Below are 17,157 nucleotides of genomic sequence, written 5' to 3' on the forward strand. Positions count from 1 at the left end.
AAGAGAACTTCCGACCTTTGTTATTTGTCTCAATGAGAGGGTATCTCTCAGCCAAGAAAACCACTGACTTGCTGACTGTCTGCCTTCTGCAAATGTGCTTTCATGGTAATGGTCTTTATAGGCAACAATTCAACTCAACAGTCTACTGGAATATAGGGCACACCTGATAGACGCCTTCTCCCCGAAAAACATGTTGTGTTGATTGGTACAATAAATTCACATTTGCAAGGAATGAAGTCCTGCCATTAAACCTTTTTGTTTCTATAGTATTTTTTTCATATTGGAATGTGTAGTTTGCATCTTCATGCAGAAAAACACTTTGTCAAGTATGTTTTCTTTTATAAAATGTCATGGCAGCTGTAATAGCAGAAAATATAATATCAGAATAATATTAAATGTGGGAATATATAATCTATTCATCCCCATTCAGTTTTAGCTGGCACTAAAAGCAAACATATTTTACCTATATTATTTTAGACAAAATACAATATTTTGTTAATGTGTCAACAGTATTTAATATTTGTGCTACGAAGATTCAAAGTTCCTTATACATCTGTCTGCACTAGCTATTGCCTGTTCTCTATTAAAGGGTTACTCTGGCTTCCGAATGAAAATTTGCAAAAGAGCCCCACATAACACAGAAAGCCCTACTATACGTATCACTGTAATCTGTTCCTTCAAAAAATATAAATAAATACCATTTTTGTATGCTGAAATCCAACTGCAAAACAGTTCTCTTTCTGCATCATTTGAAATTCTGGCAGGGGAGGAGGGACTAAAATATTTATGTTACAAATTGTAACAATTCCATGGCTTACAGAGAGCATGTGATGTTCCTTTTCTTGTTGACTTAAACATGTGCAGGGAATTGTGAAATTTGGATGCAGGCTAAAGACAGGCTGAGGACAGTCGACCACTTTGAGTAAACCAATGAATAAACAAATCAGGCTGCGCAATAAAAGCTTTTATTTCCCCAAATCCTTGATACAGCCAAGTAATCCTGATCACTTATTTACGCTTAGCTTTCTGATTTTGGCTTCATACCAGTGTTACAGAAGACGTTGAACACATTTTTCTAGGTCTGCCTTTGTGAAGACTGATAAATCTAGAACATGGGCAAGCAAAATAGTAAAGTAATATGTTAGATCAGTGGTTCTCAACCTTCCTAATGCTGCAATCCTTTAATACAGTTCCTCATATTGTGGTGACCCCCAACCATAAAATTATTCCTAAGACCATCGGAAATATGTGTTTTCCGATGGTGTTAGGCGACCCCTGTGAGAATGTCGTTCGACCCCCAAAGGGGTCCTGACCCACAGGTTGAGAACCGCTGTGTTAGATAATAACAAGGTGACTGATGTATCACTGGTAAGGATGATTGTTTTTGGAAAATTCTTTAGCATCTGTAATTAAGAGTCGGACGCCTACTTTAGATGGCTGAAATGCTACTACACCTAAGGGTAGAGGGCTACACAAATAATATTCCACTTAAAATGTAACATTATATTTCAGTCAGTGCTGCATATACCTCTTAAATGAAAGTGCATGGATTTGGTGCTACCCCTTTGATATTATAGTAAGAAGTATGATGTTATACCAATATACAATTTTGTTTCATTTTATAGCTATCTGTGCTACAACAGTCTCAGAAACTCGACAGAATGCATACAGTCTAGCTAATGTATGGACAATGCATCTGTTAAAGCCAGGGCCGGAACTTAGAAGAAGGCAGCTGCCTAGGGTGCTGCAAATAGGGATGCAGTTAGAAGCAAAATTACTATACAGCCCACTCTTGCTTTAAGTTCTGTGAATCGTCTAAAAGTGGTCCGAGGCAGCGGTGGGATGGCGCTTGAGGCTGCTGAAAGGAGGTGGAAGGTTGCCACATTGGATGGCATTAGGGGGCGAGTTCAAGTACCATTTGGTCCCAGCACTGGTTATGGCATACAATATGCATACCCCCATACATACTCTATAATGTCTTAATACAGCCCCTCAGACGTGCAGTATATTGTATAGTATGTATTAGTATATAATAGTACTATGGGTGATGAAGCTGGAAGTTGCCAGAAAGTGAGCTGAAGTGTTATGCATCTTTTCTTTTGCTATATATACTGTACCTACAGATAACATGATATTTGCTGGTTATTAAGACTACCTGCATTATCTTGCAGAAAAGGTATAGACAATAAAATAAGCAAAAAGTTGCATATCCTTGCCTTAGCCCTTTCGCAAAATGAGAACTTTTCCTAAGCGTTACTAAACTTTCATTTGTTAAGTAGCACCTTCACACATTTTGGCTATGGATTCCTTTCAAGCACTTTATTATGTCATCCCCTTGCACTGCATGCCAAATGATAATAACATGATATGTAATAAAAAGAAATGAATCCTTAAGGCTTGCTCTGCATCATGTCTCTTACTTTCCTGTATGTGAGTATCTGGTTTTGGGGTTGTCTGTGCACGATTACTTCTGCAAATCCAGCTAATACAGTAAAATAAAACTATCAGGCAGTAAAAAAGGTGACATTGTGTTGAAACACATTCAAAACATCTTCTTAACAGTTCTAATTATTTCTAGCAGTTTAACTAATTGAACTGCAAACTGATAATTAGCTTTCAACCCTCCCTGGGAAATGCCGTATTCCTCTATACTGGGTAGCACACTTAGCTCTGACTAAAGGAATAAGGTCATGGGCATATTGTATTTCCTTTGCTTCCTTCTGCATACAAATCTTAGCTGTCTGTGTATGTGTAGGGACCCACAGGGTAATTGTTCTACATATCATTATTCCCTAGTTGCTGGGCAGATGCCCACGTACCTAGCTTTGCTTATTACCATATCTCTATTATTGCTGTTAGGCTTATGACCACTTAGGGGTGGCACTTCATTTTTGGCCTTAAGTTGCTGACCCAGCTGGATGTGTTTCAGCGAGCCTGGGATCAACAAGGCACTCCCCAGTGATTGTCCCCCCCCCCCATGTGTTCGCGAATCTTTCAAAATATCCGCGAAACGGCGAAAAATTCGCGAAACGGTGAAAATGTTGTGCGCCAAAAAAAATTGTCGCCCGCGACTATTCTTTTGTCACCTGTGGCTATTCTTTTGTCGCACGGCTATTCTTTTGTCGCCCGTGGCTATTCTTTTTTGACGCTGGCGACAATTTTTGGACGTGCAGCAAATTTTTCCGCTGCAAATTTTTTCATCCGTTTCGCGAAACAATCTGCCAATGGCGAAACGCGGAAATTCGCCGCGAATCCATGGCTGGCGAAAACATTTCGTCCATCACTAATCGTTATTCGTACTTTCTCGGCCATATAGTTTCAAAGCAGTGATCAATATTGTGCCAGTTAATAAAGGATAACAAAAAAAAACAGGTTTATTGTATGTGATATTCTTGAGACTGCACTGAAAAACTGAAAAAAAATATTCTCCATTACTTTTGCTTCTAACTGAAAACTGATGAAGCTTGTTGAACCTCGTGAACATTAGGCAAAATGGCCATTAGGTGTCCTTGTAAATGTGATGTAATTTTGACGCCAGATTAAATTTTTCTGCCCTTCATTTTAGTGCCGCAATTTATTAAATAGCTGTAGTTCTGATGGAAAATTAAATCTCAGTGCATTTACAAACTAATGACCCAGTAGCAGAGGTTTGTGCAAAATGACTCCAGTTCTATGTTATACCTTGGCTAAACCCAGAGACAAAGGTAAACGTATTGCTCTGGATCTGTTTTGGAGAATTTCATCTCCGAGTCAGCTTTTAATAATGTATATTAGCCAAGTGTGAGTTTAAGAGCAGGCATCATTAAACAGACAATGAATATAGTTTAACTCATTTAAATTCACCTGGCAGTAAGTAGGGATAGTGTACGGCAGTGATCCCCAACCAGTGGCTCGTGAGCAACATGTTGCTTACCAACACATTGGATGTTGCTCCCAGGGGCCTCAAAGCAGGTGCTCATTTTTTAATTTCTAGCTTGGAGGCAAGTTTTGGTTGCATAAAAACCAAGGATAATGCCAAACAAAGCCTTCTGTAGGCTGCCAGTCCATGTAGGGTCCATGTAGCCAATTATAGCTCTTATTTGCACCCCCAGGAACCCTTTCCATGCTTGTGTTGCTCCCCAACTCTTTTTCCATTTAAATGTGGCTCGCGGGTATAAAAGGTTGGGGATCCCTGGTGTACGGCATGTGAAGTCAGGAACAGAAATAATGAAGATGTCTGCATCTGTAGTTTCTACAAATTCAAATGTTATTTGGTAGGAGAAAGTGCTATCATCTTAGCAGAACTCACACTGATATTTCAAATTTCCCGCAAGCATCACTCACTGCTTAATGTATAGGAAATCCCACTATCCCTACCTATTTGCTTGTTTAAAAATGTATCTGCCCTAGTTCCATTATATCCAGGGGCTGGTTAAATCCATGTTACATTTTGTGCTGAGCAGAATAAGGATTCTTGCTTGGTAAAATGTAAGTAGGAATTCTAGAATTTGCTTCCCAATTCATCTTCAGTTTTCCCTTAATTGACACACGTCACTATTCTTCTACAGTGGGACAAAATAACCTAGACCTATATGTTTCACTGAATATTTTTGTGAGGTTTTTACCACACTTAAAAAAATCCTCTTTTGATAAAAAAATAATAACCAAAGTAAATCAAGAATGCAATGACCTGACAGTCCCAATATGCTGACAGATCAATGAACACACAATAAGCATTGTGTATGTGAGCAAAAGAACAAAGCTCCTCTTAAGATGGAAGCTATTTCACCTACGTTCAGGAGTGGCATGCTAGCCCTTGTTGTTGTTTATAGAATGCACTCATGCACAGTTGCTCATGTATAAGAGGGTAGTGGGTGAGATGTTGGAACCCCCTGGCATGCACCTACCTTGAAGGCCATTCACAACAGATAAGGCAGTAGTGCCACAGGATGCCAGGCACAAAGAAATCCTATATTAGCAATGAATTTGAAAAGCTCCTGTGAGAAAACACATTTTTGTAATTCATCTTTATTATATAAAATATTTGGTTTTGAAGCTACACACCCAAGTCAGCTGCTAAAACTCTGTCTCTCCTCTGCGCTCTGCTCTCTCTTTGGAAGGGATTGCTGACACAAACTTGCATTCTGCCCAAACAGGAAATTTAGACTACTGTCCGAAGGTGAGCTTCCCCTTTAATCAAACACAAAATGCAGAGCACTGGATCTTTCTGCCATTTTTACTGCACTGCTTAGTGCTTATTCAGGCAGTACTTCCTCTGTCATCATGGCTGCACTCTCCACTTGCTTCAGATTCTCCAGATTCAGCATCAGCGCCTCATGCCAGATTTCATACCTGATGCAAGATACAAAGCACAGCCAGACTTGGGGAAGAAGTACTGCCTGAATGAGCACAAGTGGCCCCCTTTTTTGGCCCTGTTTTTTGCGAATGACCCCAAGTATCTTATCTAAATGGGAAGGAAGCTAGTATAAATACATGCTGAAGGCAAAACAATGCTCTTGGTTTCTTTTTATTTTGAGAGGCTTTTAGTAGCCTTAAGGAATTGTGTTATACATAATGGAATGTTCCTTTTCCAGAAAATCCCAGGTCCCAAGCATTCTAGATAACAGATCCCATACCTGTATTGGCATAGTTCCTACTCTTTTTATAAAAGTAAATAACTGATTTCTTTGGACACTTTAGGAGTACTGTGTAATACTTACCAGAGACCTGATGCACTATTTAACCCTTCAGTGAATGTATGTATTGTACAGCTTTTATAAGTATATTTTGATTGGAATACTGGTTTGAAGCAAGGGGCCAAGAGATCACTATTAATATCAGTTCTTTCCTTAAGATTACACAACAGATGACTCTATTTATCCTTTCTAGCTGAACTGCTTTATTCCCCATGCTGCAAAAGAAATCTATTGTCCCTACGTTTCTAGCTAATCAGTCACTTCGCTACTCTACCCATGAGGCTTTGGAATACAGAATATGTTCTTCCCACATAAATCGTCTGGTTGGATAGATGCCGGTAAAATCTCAATTTTTTTTAATCCCAAAGTGCTTTGGGTTGGAAACTCTAGCAAGATGAAAATATCAGTTATAAAGCTGACAGATACTTTTCAAAGCAGATAAAAGTGCCCCTGATACAGATAGAAAATAGATCATAATTGTGAAATCACTAAATTGTTCTCTGTAAAGGTTTAAATACTATATATAGTTTTATCCATACAAGTCCCATACAAAATACCCTTTTTCTCTCCTTTACATTTGCTATTTCTGTTTACAATGTACATTTGTTTAGATATATGTATGCACAATAAGTATATAGTGCTCTGATCTGGACCTATGCTTTGGTTGGTGTTTATTTAATTTGTAATTGTATAAGCTCACTGGGAAAAAAGCTGTGCAAAACAAAGCAGTTCCCAGGGGCCTTCTTGTCGTCATTTGTAATCAAAATAATGTGATTTAACCTTGGAGACCCCAAGGGTCTGAGCAATGTTTCTTTATTGATCTCAAAGCAGATGGAGCTACCTGCAACTTTTCCCCTGCGGAGCTGGAAATGGGGGTCATTGCAAAAGGTGATACATTCATTTGAAATCTAAAATTCTGCATGATACTTGCACCTCTACTACCCCCTCAGTTTCTGATGGTTTCCAGGTTCCCAACATAGCAACCCAGTTGATCACATTACATGGTCAACCAAGCTGCTGACAGAAGAGATTTGGAAACAGATGTCCAAAAATATGGCTGTCTTGATAACTGCATGACAACTGACTGATCTGCCTCTGGCCTCCAAGAGTTCAAGGAAGTTGCAACATAATTATCATATTATGTCCTTCATGTTGCCAGAAGGTAATTGTGTTCTTTGATCTATTGCATCAATATTGATAGATGAGATACTAGATAGATAGACAGATAGATAGATAGATGATAGATAGATAGATGATAGATAGATAGATAGATAGATAGATAGATAGATAGATAGATAGATAGATAGATAGATAGATAGATAGATAGAGAATCCTAAGTTCTTTAACATCAACTGCAGAAGAAATAACCATCCAAAGCAATTAATTTTTTATTGATTTGTGCTCCTGGAGAAGCTTTCTCAAGGGCAAGTATACCACAAACCATTCCCTAAAATGTGGAACAGATTGCTACCGTATGTGCTGCCCTGTGAGAAGTCAGTGGTGCATTCCTTTTCCAGATATCGATATGATGAATAAAATAATACTCACACCTAGATTTGGTGCCATACTTTTCTTTTGTCACTATGGGTTGTATATAGTAAGCCCCTGAAGTTATAGTTATGGTATAATTACCAACAGAGGCTGATGAGAGAAGGGGCCCTAATCCTACATTTGGTTGGCAACTGCGGAGTAAAGGGGTAGCTTTTAGCAGTAGTTTTTGTGATCAGATCTGTATATCTAAAATTCCTTCCATACACAGAGATTTAATATTTGTAATTCCAGGAATTATATTTGCCCCCTTTAGAGCAGAAAGTGGGACTAGTGCCTTTATGTATGTTACGTATTTTAAAGTCAACGGGAGTAAAATTACAAAAAGCTGATCTGAAAGCTTATATGAAAATATTGCGGTATTTGTAAAGCTATTTTACTGTGCCCATTTAGTTTGGGATCTGGTAAGACCTGAAGCAGCCAATCTGTGTCTCTCCAGCTGGTTAGCATTCTGGGAGTCCAAAATCTCCTGACAATCATATAAGGGTTAATTTTGTTCTCATAGCTTCTTAACAAGAGCATCAACTATAAGGTCAGCATGCTATTACATGGGTGGCAAATTGCTGTACTCCAGGAGCCAACAGGCCAGATCTTAAGAAAGATAAGTGGGTCAATCAGTTGCTTAATTATTTTAATAGATATAGGCTTGCTGAAGAAGAGATAGATTAAATCTAGCCTGGCAGAAAAAATAGTAAGAGAACAACATATGTCTTTTTGTCATTAGTGTGTAAGTGATGAAGGGAAAATTACTGGATCGGTTTCACTGCACCACCTCAGTGGCTGTAAAATGTATGTGTGTGCACATGTGTGTTTTTTGTGTATGTGGTATTTATTAAAGTATGTGCTTATCTGCTCCCCATTAAAATGTTTAGTTTCATATGTTCTGTCAAAAAAAAGACTCATTAGGATCAATGAGACAAACCACATAAGGGCTCATTTACTATGTACTGGGGAACATGCACAGCCTGTTTTTTGCACTTTGCGTGTTGCCTCACAGCTGCTCTCTGAGCTCCTAGAATGGAGCATAAAGAAAGAAAAGCCCTTTGCTTGTTCCTGCATTGGGCAGCACCACATTCAGAAAGGAGGTTGGTGGCAGGCAGGTTCCCCTTGAAAGCCCCCTAGCTTGTACAGAACAGCCTTACACCCCACTCTGCTTGCACAGAATGTTCACAATGCATGTATTGCCATGGACAAGTGTGCTATATGTGGACACCAACAGGTGCAAATTTGTAACCCTTACAGCTCTTGTACTTGCTTCCTGGGCAATACTAAATAGCAAATGGAACTGTAAATAGTAAATGGAACTGTTACCTATCAGGGCCACTGGCGTATACCATTCCTTAATAACTGTCTGTCACCTAAAAATGAAGCAGCAAGAACATACAGCCATAGCTCCTGTTAAGGCGCAAGCCCTAGGCCTATAGCACACAGGGGAATTACAAACCGCTAGTTGTATCTGGCAAGAAACAGATCTTATTACTTTCCCATGGGAAAACACCAGCTACTTCGGTGACATAAATCCAAGCCTTAAACCAAACTGAAGATAACATGGGCCAAAAAGGCCTGCAAACTGAAACTAAATTACATATTCACTAAAAAATAGCATCCTTTCTAGCAATAACAACACTACTAAGACTAAATGTACACAATCTATGAATTCGCTACAGGACACTTTCTTTATTATGGTGTCAATTGCTCTTTACCTTTTATCAAATTATTTACAGACCATTTCTAAGTGCTTTAATATTTTCATGTTTATGCTTCTTTAAAAGAAAAATGTATATATACATTCTAGTTCACCCCAAGTGACCATCTGAACTTGAAAAAAGGAACAAAGCAAAATGCATAAAACGACAATTATTGGCATACTTTGAATAAATGAGTCTCTAGAGTAAGATTGATCCACACTCCAGAGCTGGCTGTAATTAGGCCCTGGAGAAAGAGAATAAATCAGTAGATGGTTACTAATCCAAGATAGCACTGGCCTTCACAGCGATCACTTGGCTGCGGGAGAGCAAGAAAGTGATCAGAGCTGCACCATTAAAGGGCCAGTAACACAGCAAAATGCAAATACTTTTAAGATTTAAGGCCTTATTTGCTATCCACCACATAATTTTTGTTGCATTATGCACACTGCATGGTGCATGGTGGAAAGGACAGGGCTGAGCTGTGCCTCCTGACTGGTGCTCAATGTAGAGAACAGGAACCCCGGGGAGGCAAGTGCTCTGTAAGCTGGCACTAAGGAGTAACACTGTCCAAGTAGGTCTGCAGTAAGTAACCTACCATTTCCACAGGGCCTCATATAAGTGTAACACTTATACAACTATGTTTGCCTTGTTGAACAGTAATCGATATGGGTTTTTAGGGCCCTCGCAATAACTTGAACTCATTAATTTCTGGCCTGATAACTACCCTGGGTTCAAAGTAGGGAAGAGACAGCAAGCTGAAAGGCAGCCTTGGGGAAAAAAAAATCTAAAAACAATTTACTTTTCTAGCCAGTCTTACAGAACGGAGGTTATTTTCCCCATGTAAGAATAAGCAGGCAATTGGCTATTGTGAGGGTTTTTGTGCATTCCTCTGGATCAGATTATAGAACAGTGATGGTCAACAGAATTTCAGAGGACTCAATGACTATTGCAAAGATCCTTAACTTACTGTAGATTTCATGTTAATGATAACGTAATATGCAACATGTGGAGCTAACATGGGGCCACAGCTGAGCACATGAGGGCCAGATGTGGCACCACGGCCATGATTTTAGTATCACTGCTTAAGGGCCCCTTTTCACCTGAATATAATCCTGCTTTTGTGTCGGTGCCACCAATTATTACAAATATATATTGCAGTATATCTGGTTGTCTCCCCATTTAGCTATTTATGCAAGTACTGTATACATGTCTTAGTACTGAGCCAGCTGCAGTCCTATTCCAAATTGTTATATTTTGTTTGTTGTTGTGAATTATATTCTTATGCCATGGGGCCAGTTCCTATCAAGATAACAATCTTTACAAATTAAGTCTCCAAAACCAAGCAAGGCAATAACATCTCCTTGAAGGTCCATATCTATCCCCCTAACCTCTAGTTGAAGGTATCTGTCTACTGTCTTCACTCTCTACTCCAAAGATAAACAGTACCCGTGGTATAGAGGGTAGACCTTCAAATACGTTTATTAAAGACCTTTGTATTTTCAGAATACTCTAAGTTCTAGATAACTCATTGGCCATCTCTCTTGTTGCCTGATTGTGCAAATATGTTATCTTGCTCATTTGGCTCATTACAAAATTGTAAGGAGGAAAACAAATCAGATGGGAGAGAGAGTTGTATTCACCTAAGACCTGATATATAGACTCTACAAACCATCTTCTTACTTTAACACTACACATTGCAGAAGAATATAATTCCACTTTGTATAACACAAGCAAATTTATGCCACATTTACACCATATTCTTATGTATCACAGTAAAACTACTAGAATGATTGACTAAGTTGTGTGTTGGAGTCATAATGTCACCTGGAAATACATTTCCAGACAAGCGGAAGAAGACAGGGATGTGAGTGGGTGATTCTGTGTAGTCAGAACACATGAAATAATAATATGGAAAACATAGGTAGCGTAGCCGTGCCAGGCCCAAAACAGCAGGCAGCACAAAGCTATGCCGTTCGTTTTGCCTCTCTTGGCACTGAAACTGTTAAGAAATGCACAGCTTTGTGCAGCAGCCTAAACTGAGCGCATAAAGCAGATTAACAGTCTAGAGAGAGGGTTAATGGGATGCAGCACATGTTGCAATGTATTTGGCTTTATCTACCCAGAGGTTTTGCGCGTACAAAAGGCTTATTTTTGTACACAGCTGTCTTAGAGCCATGAACTTGTTGAGGATAAATATACACCCACACACAACAACAACAAGGGATAAAATACAATAAGCAAATGTTACCATCAGCACAAACATTACATCTCCTGTCTGAATTCAAACCCAAACCTTAAAATATTTGGCATAGGAAAAAAAATCACAGCTTAATCATGGGTAATAATTAGATGCTGTCACTGGGAATCAATAGCCAGAATACTTTGTGTTAACTCCTCAGCTGCCAGCAGCAGTGAACAATTTGACCTGCTGAGAGGTTGGTCCGGAATGCGTCAGGCAACACTCCGAATGCGCAGTTTTCACAAGATGTCATATTTCTTGATAACATCTTTGGAAGGAGCACCATATTAAATGCAGTTTAAGTGACCTTCAACAGTTCTTTTGACTGCATCTGTGCAGTTGCCTTAATGCAATGTGTCAAGAATATGCTTTTTATCAAGGAAGTATGAAATCTTGTTTTGTTTATGAGCTTCCCATAAGGAAGAAATGATATACAAACTATTCATCTTGGCTAAGCATGCAGTTTTGCAGCACAAAGCTAAGTATGTCCTAGGTTCCAACTGAAGGATTACAATGCGCATACAGTATAAAGCAGTGGAATATGGCCACTTCTGAAGAAGACTCTGGGTAAAGAGTATTGAGCTGCAGCCTATCCTCTAAGAGACTGCAGGCTTTAGGAGCAATGTAATTGGGATGGGGGGGGGGGTGTATTCATACTGCAGGTCCTACATAAAATGAGGTTTAGGAATGTTGCATGAGATTAAAGACGAAATGGTTGCAATCATTTTTTTTAAATAGATGAAATTATTTTGTAGCCAAAAGACTGTGACCATTGTGTCTACTTATCTTATTATCTATTCCCCCCTTCCCAATTTGTTTGTCAATGAGAAAATTTAGAATTGCATAACCAGGATGAGTTCCGTGCCCCTCTGGCATCAGGAACAAATGCAGTCTAACATAGTTCATATGGCACAAAGTGATTTATAAAAATGACTTACATTGATGAGCAGCTCAGGCAACTTCTATTGGTGCACACCAGTGGGCAGCTAAAATTCAGGGTTGGTTTTAGATTGGGGCAGAGAGGTCATTTTACCTGGGGCACAAGCTTTACATCGGTGCCTGGAGGGGGTGTAGCTAAACATGCAAAGGACATATTATATTGTATAACATTGGTTTCTGGGAGTTGCAGTTCAACAACGGCTGCAGGCTGGAAATGCCTGATTTATATATGTTTGCACCCTTACATGGGGGTCCTAGTGTTTCTGCATTGCCAGGGGTCCATATATATAATCTTTGTGATTCTTCCACTTGTAAAATATACTGGGAAGAATCAGACATGGATCATATTGGGGCAATAATCTTGATTGTTAAATCTTTCTGTTGATTGGTACAGAGACACACAAAAAAAACAAATTAGTATTTGAGGTTTCTCCCAGTTCTTTAAACCTCCTTAGAGTTAATCATAGTACAAACAGACAATGTTCCATTATTACCCTTACCCCTGTCTCCTTTAGTAAAGCTGTATCCTGGGAACCTCCCCCCAAACATCCCTATATTTGTACGGTGCTACTGTGAATAATGACGGCACTATTACATTAGCTTAGGGAAGGATGAGTACTTTTTGGCCATGTGTTGCAGGCCCTCTGCAGCAAAGAGGATTCAGATTTAGAACAATAGACTTGAACGGCATGACACTTACCTAGGCTGACACTTGTGGGCTACATGATCAGAGGTCCTCTGCCATATACAGCAGCCACTTCATTTGTAAATCCTCTCAGCAACCTGAGAAACAGCCCAAAAAGTCCGGTAAGTCCCACATTTTTTTTAATGGCTCCAAAACTTCTCCATGTTGACCAAAAAACTGTAATTAGAGGGAATTCCACCTTTCCCTTACACCTCCCCTAAGCCAATCCGAGGAACCAATAACCCCTTCTCCATTTGGAGAAAATGTAGAGCAGTAACATCATGCTTTCTTTGCTTCAGCAACCCTCTGGAGATAATGGCATCTTGTCCCTAAACCCAATGGGTGCAGGTTATCAGAGCCCAACTATATCCCACTGCATGGCTTGCCAGTGCCATTAAGAGCGCCCAAGACTTTTTCTCTTCCACAATGAAAGAATGAGACAGAAGCTGCTTCCAGTGAAGAGTTACCTTTGGATAGAGGCAGATGAAGGCTGTGGATGCTGCTGTATGATGCTTGTGTGTGTGTTTCAGGGAGCAGAAGCAGCAGTCAGTGAAATCCATGCACCTCCCTCTTCCCTCTCCCCCTCCCTATCTCTCTTGCTCTCAGCCTTACACCTTGCACACATACACATGCACTAAACACAGACACACACACAGGGAATATTGTGCCAACATTGTCTGCCTTAAGCTTGCATGTTGCACATTACACAAAGCCTCTCTCTTGCTGTTCTCATCTGTCACCCTTATATCTATATTTATTTTCCAGCATAGAGAGAATGTTACATGTAATTCCCAATAAACCCATATGCATTCCTTTTTTGGATGAGCAGTGCAATATGCAAGAGATCTGTAACCTGCTGCCTGTCATCTGTTGATAGCATCTAGCTTCTCGCTCATCTCACCATGCCTAGGATGTAACTAAGGATACAGCAATTCCGTCAGCAGTATTGTGCTGTCCTTTAAACACGTCCCACTGAAAGGGTTTAAGGACACTTGTACTAAAATTGCAAAGTTTAAATAATAAAACAGGGAGCTGGGAGACCACCAGTTACTATGGCGATGGAAACAGGTGATATATTTAAAGAGGGCCTGGTAACCATATTTCTGGAATGTCTGTGCAAACTTTCAAAATGTAACTTAGGCATAAAGTTCAGAGAAATATATTTATATATATATACAAGAAAGAGTGGAACACACCCTATAAGGGTTCAAATGCCCTGGGTGCTGGCAAAAAATAAGTAATATAAGGACAGAGAGCCGCACACACAAGGACTTGGCAAATAGTGAAAAAATGTATTATAGAAAATCCAACGTTTCGAGTACAGTTAGTACTCGAAACGTTGGATTTTCTATAATAAATGTTTTCACTATTTGCCAAGTCCTTGTGTGTGCGGCTCTCTGTCCTTATATATATATATATATATATATTATATCTGCATATCTGCATTTTCTATAAATGATTGCTTTGCTCTTGCCATTTACCACAAGTACAGGCTTGCAGGAACATTAAGATAAGACAGCAAATAGCAGTACAGATAGGAGATCTATTGTCTGGACTCCCATTATTTAGAAAAGTCTGAAATACAGGAATACCCTTTTCCTACCTATTTAACCAAACAATATTTTTAAATTTCCTTTGTCTCTGTAATAATAAAACAGGACTTTGTACTTGATGGCAACTAAGTTGCATGAATCCATATTGGTGGCAAAACAGTCCTATTGGGTTGATATTCCATTTTAATGTTTTAGGGCTGGGACACACGGGGAGATTAGTTGCCGCGCGAATAAATCTCCCTTGTCTCGGGCGACTTTTTCCTGGACTCTGGACATTGTGTTGCGCTGAATCCTTGGCTTGTCCTTGGCCACTAAGCCTGGTAACCTGTCTGTTAACCCTGCCTCTCCCAATCATGCCCTGCCTGGTTCCCCGTCAACTTCTTCCATAGCCTATACTAGACCAGTGTCCCCTGATGGTCATTTATAATATGCTTTGGCCACTTGTCATGACATTAGAATGGCACTGGACAAATTTATGAATAAAGACAATATGTTCTCAATGTTAGAAGGAAATCACTTCTTTAGAGTTACCCTCATAATGGTGGCTACTGGTGCCCATCACATATCCTTCTAGTCTTCTAGTTCTTAGCACATTACAGTATTAATGAGCCCCTGGCAATAGTATTTTAATCTGAGCTATGGTGTGGGCCCCTGGCAATTTGTATACTTGCAGAGAAGTAGTACTGGCCTTAGACATGTTATATTGGCAGAACAGTGATACTGGCCCCTGCCAATAGTGTTGAAGAAAAGCCATGCTACTGGATGTTAGCAGGATTTTACTGACCGAGCAGAGAGGTACTTCCCCTGGTACAGTGTGGATCAGTAGTGTAACTAATATACCTATCAAACTTATTCTGGGGAGTGATTTTACTTGCTGCAAGATGTAGTACTGTTTCCTCTTTTCAATAGGGATGCACTGAATCCACACTCCGGGCCGAACCAAAGCCAAATCCTTAAAATCACGTGACTTTTTGTCATATCAAAAAAAAAAATTTCACTGCGCGCTGTTCTATTTGATCCTTTGTTATTCTGATTTGCATATGCAAATTCAGATTCAGTATTCGGCTGAATCTTTCACAAAGGATTTGGGGTTCAGTCAAATCCCACAATAGTGGATTCAACACATCATTGCTGTATACTGCACCCCATTCCAGATTCTTCAGAGCACACTCAGACCCAGGCCAGAAGTACTCTCGGTATAGCAGCCCCTATTACATAGACAAGAGGCAGTCTCCACTGAGACAAAACAGTTCTATTACCATTTATTTCCCACTTAAAGATACTTAAGTTTAATACATTGCGTATCTGAGATATAAATTCCATGTCTCACAGCACTATGTATGGTTTCCTTTGCATGACGGCTACGGATTACACATGCTGGTTGCCAAAATGGTGCCAATCATTCTAACCAAAAAACATTGCCACAGGTGCCACATGCTCGGACAGGATGGGTGGGTGGCAGTGTTCTGTATGTATTGGGGTTTAGTTCAGAGATTCACTTTGTGCGCTTGAGCACTCATGGAAGGGGTTGGGCAGCTCCTGAAACACTGATTTTCTGCACTCTGCAAAATAGAAATAATTTGGAGGTACTTTAATAAATTACAAAGTTATAAGTTTGTAATTTCAGCAGCTATCTAGTTGCTAGGTCCAAATAATGAAGGCCAATTGAAAAACTTGACTATACTATAACATACTTAAAGTTAACTTAAAGGCAAACTACCCCATTTAGGTCAGTTTGGAATAACTGCGAGTGCATTGATTCCTATTCCTAACTACATGGGTCATTGTAAATGACCCCTCGTCACCAGTTGCCAGTATTAAGATTTAATTTGGCCTTTCTAAGTGAAAATACCATAGTCACAAAGGGGCCTATTACTATTGTGATGCCCGAAAAACAATGTAAAAGGTGTATATTTCCTTTTATGCCACCTGATGCCTGTATTTAATGTTGTTATTTTGTGCCTTTATTTTTATGGCGTAACCCATTCAATGGGAAAAATGCAGATCGCTTATAAATTCAAGCTGTAAAAAAAAAAGCCTTAAAAAAAGAAGGGATGGATGAACGACTAAATATGCACCTATGGGTACAATGTCTATCTTAATAGAGCAGACTTTAATTTCTGTTATGCTGAACATAAATCGTAATAGAACTGCTTTGTTTTAGAGAAGTCCTGGTGTGATTAAAACACAGGCACAGACCTGCTTTGAACTTTTACATGGTGTCACTATTCTTGTCAATAGAATAGAGGCCGACACACAAACTTATGTCTTTTTTGGAGTAAAATAGCTCAACCTTTTTGGTCTCTGGGGATTTATAGGTAATGCCAAATTACAGGCAAACCAGTCATCTCCAGTCTGTAGCTATCTGGTCACCAATGTGTTATAGTTATGACATCATGTGCGCATTTCAGCTCAGTCCATGGACCACAATTAAGCTGAGTTGCCTCACTGTTAATAAGTGGGAACTGCTTTGCTTTAGGATCACATTGTAGTAGCCATACTTTGACTTGAAGGAACACCCCTCAGAGTGATTTCATAAGCTGTCCATTAACAAGGTGCTGAAATCAATACACGTCATTATCTACTGACGCCTTCTGTTCCCAAGAGGAACAATTGGAATATATGTACTGTAGGTCTTATAAGCTATTTTAGCAATATTTGTTAAATACCCTGCTTGGGTATGCTGACTCTTTAATAAAATAGGGTGCAATGGTTAATGTAGATATCATCATAAGAAAAAGCACAGTGTGCCTGTTCTGGTTCATCAGACTGTGGCACCTTCATTTATGCCCTTTGCACTAGGTTAAAGGACTCTCAGACAGCACAATAC

At 39.5% G+C, this 17,157-nt stretch overlaps 1 protein-coding gene across 1 annotated transcript in view; it reads right to left on the bottom strand.

Moving 5' to 3' along the window:
• trpc5 (transient receptor potential cation channel, subfamily C, member 5) overlaps positions 1–13,277 on the bottom strand; it is a 112,381-nt gene extending 99,104 nt beyond the window's left edge. The window contains exon 1 of the mRNA XM_018096991.2: positions 12,790–13,277. The gene's annotated coding sequence lies outside the window, so the exon portion shown is untranslated. The remainder of the gene's footprint in view (positions 1–12,789) is intronic.
• Positions 13,278–17,157: the final 3,880 nt, after the last annotated feature.

Source organism: Xenopus tropicalis, chromosome 8 (assembly GCF_000004195.4).
Source record: "Xenopus tropicalis strain Nigerian chromosome 8, UCB_Xtro_10.0, whole genome shotgun sequence".
Taxonomy (NCBI): Eukaryota; Metazoa; Chordata; class Amphibia; order Anura; family Pipidae; genus Xenopus; species Xenopus tropicalis.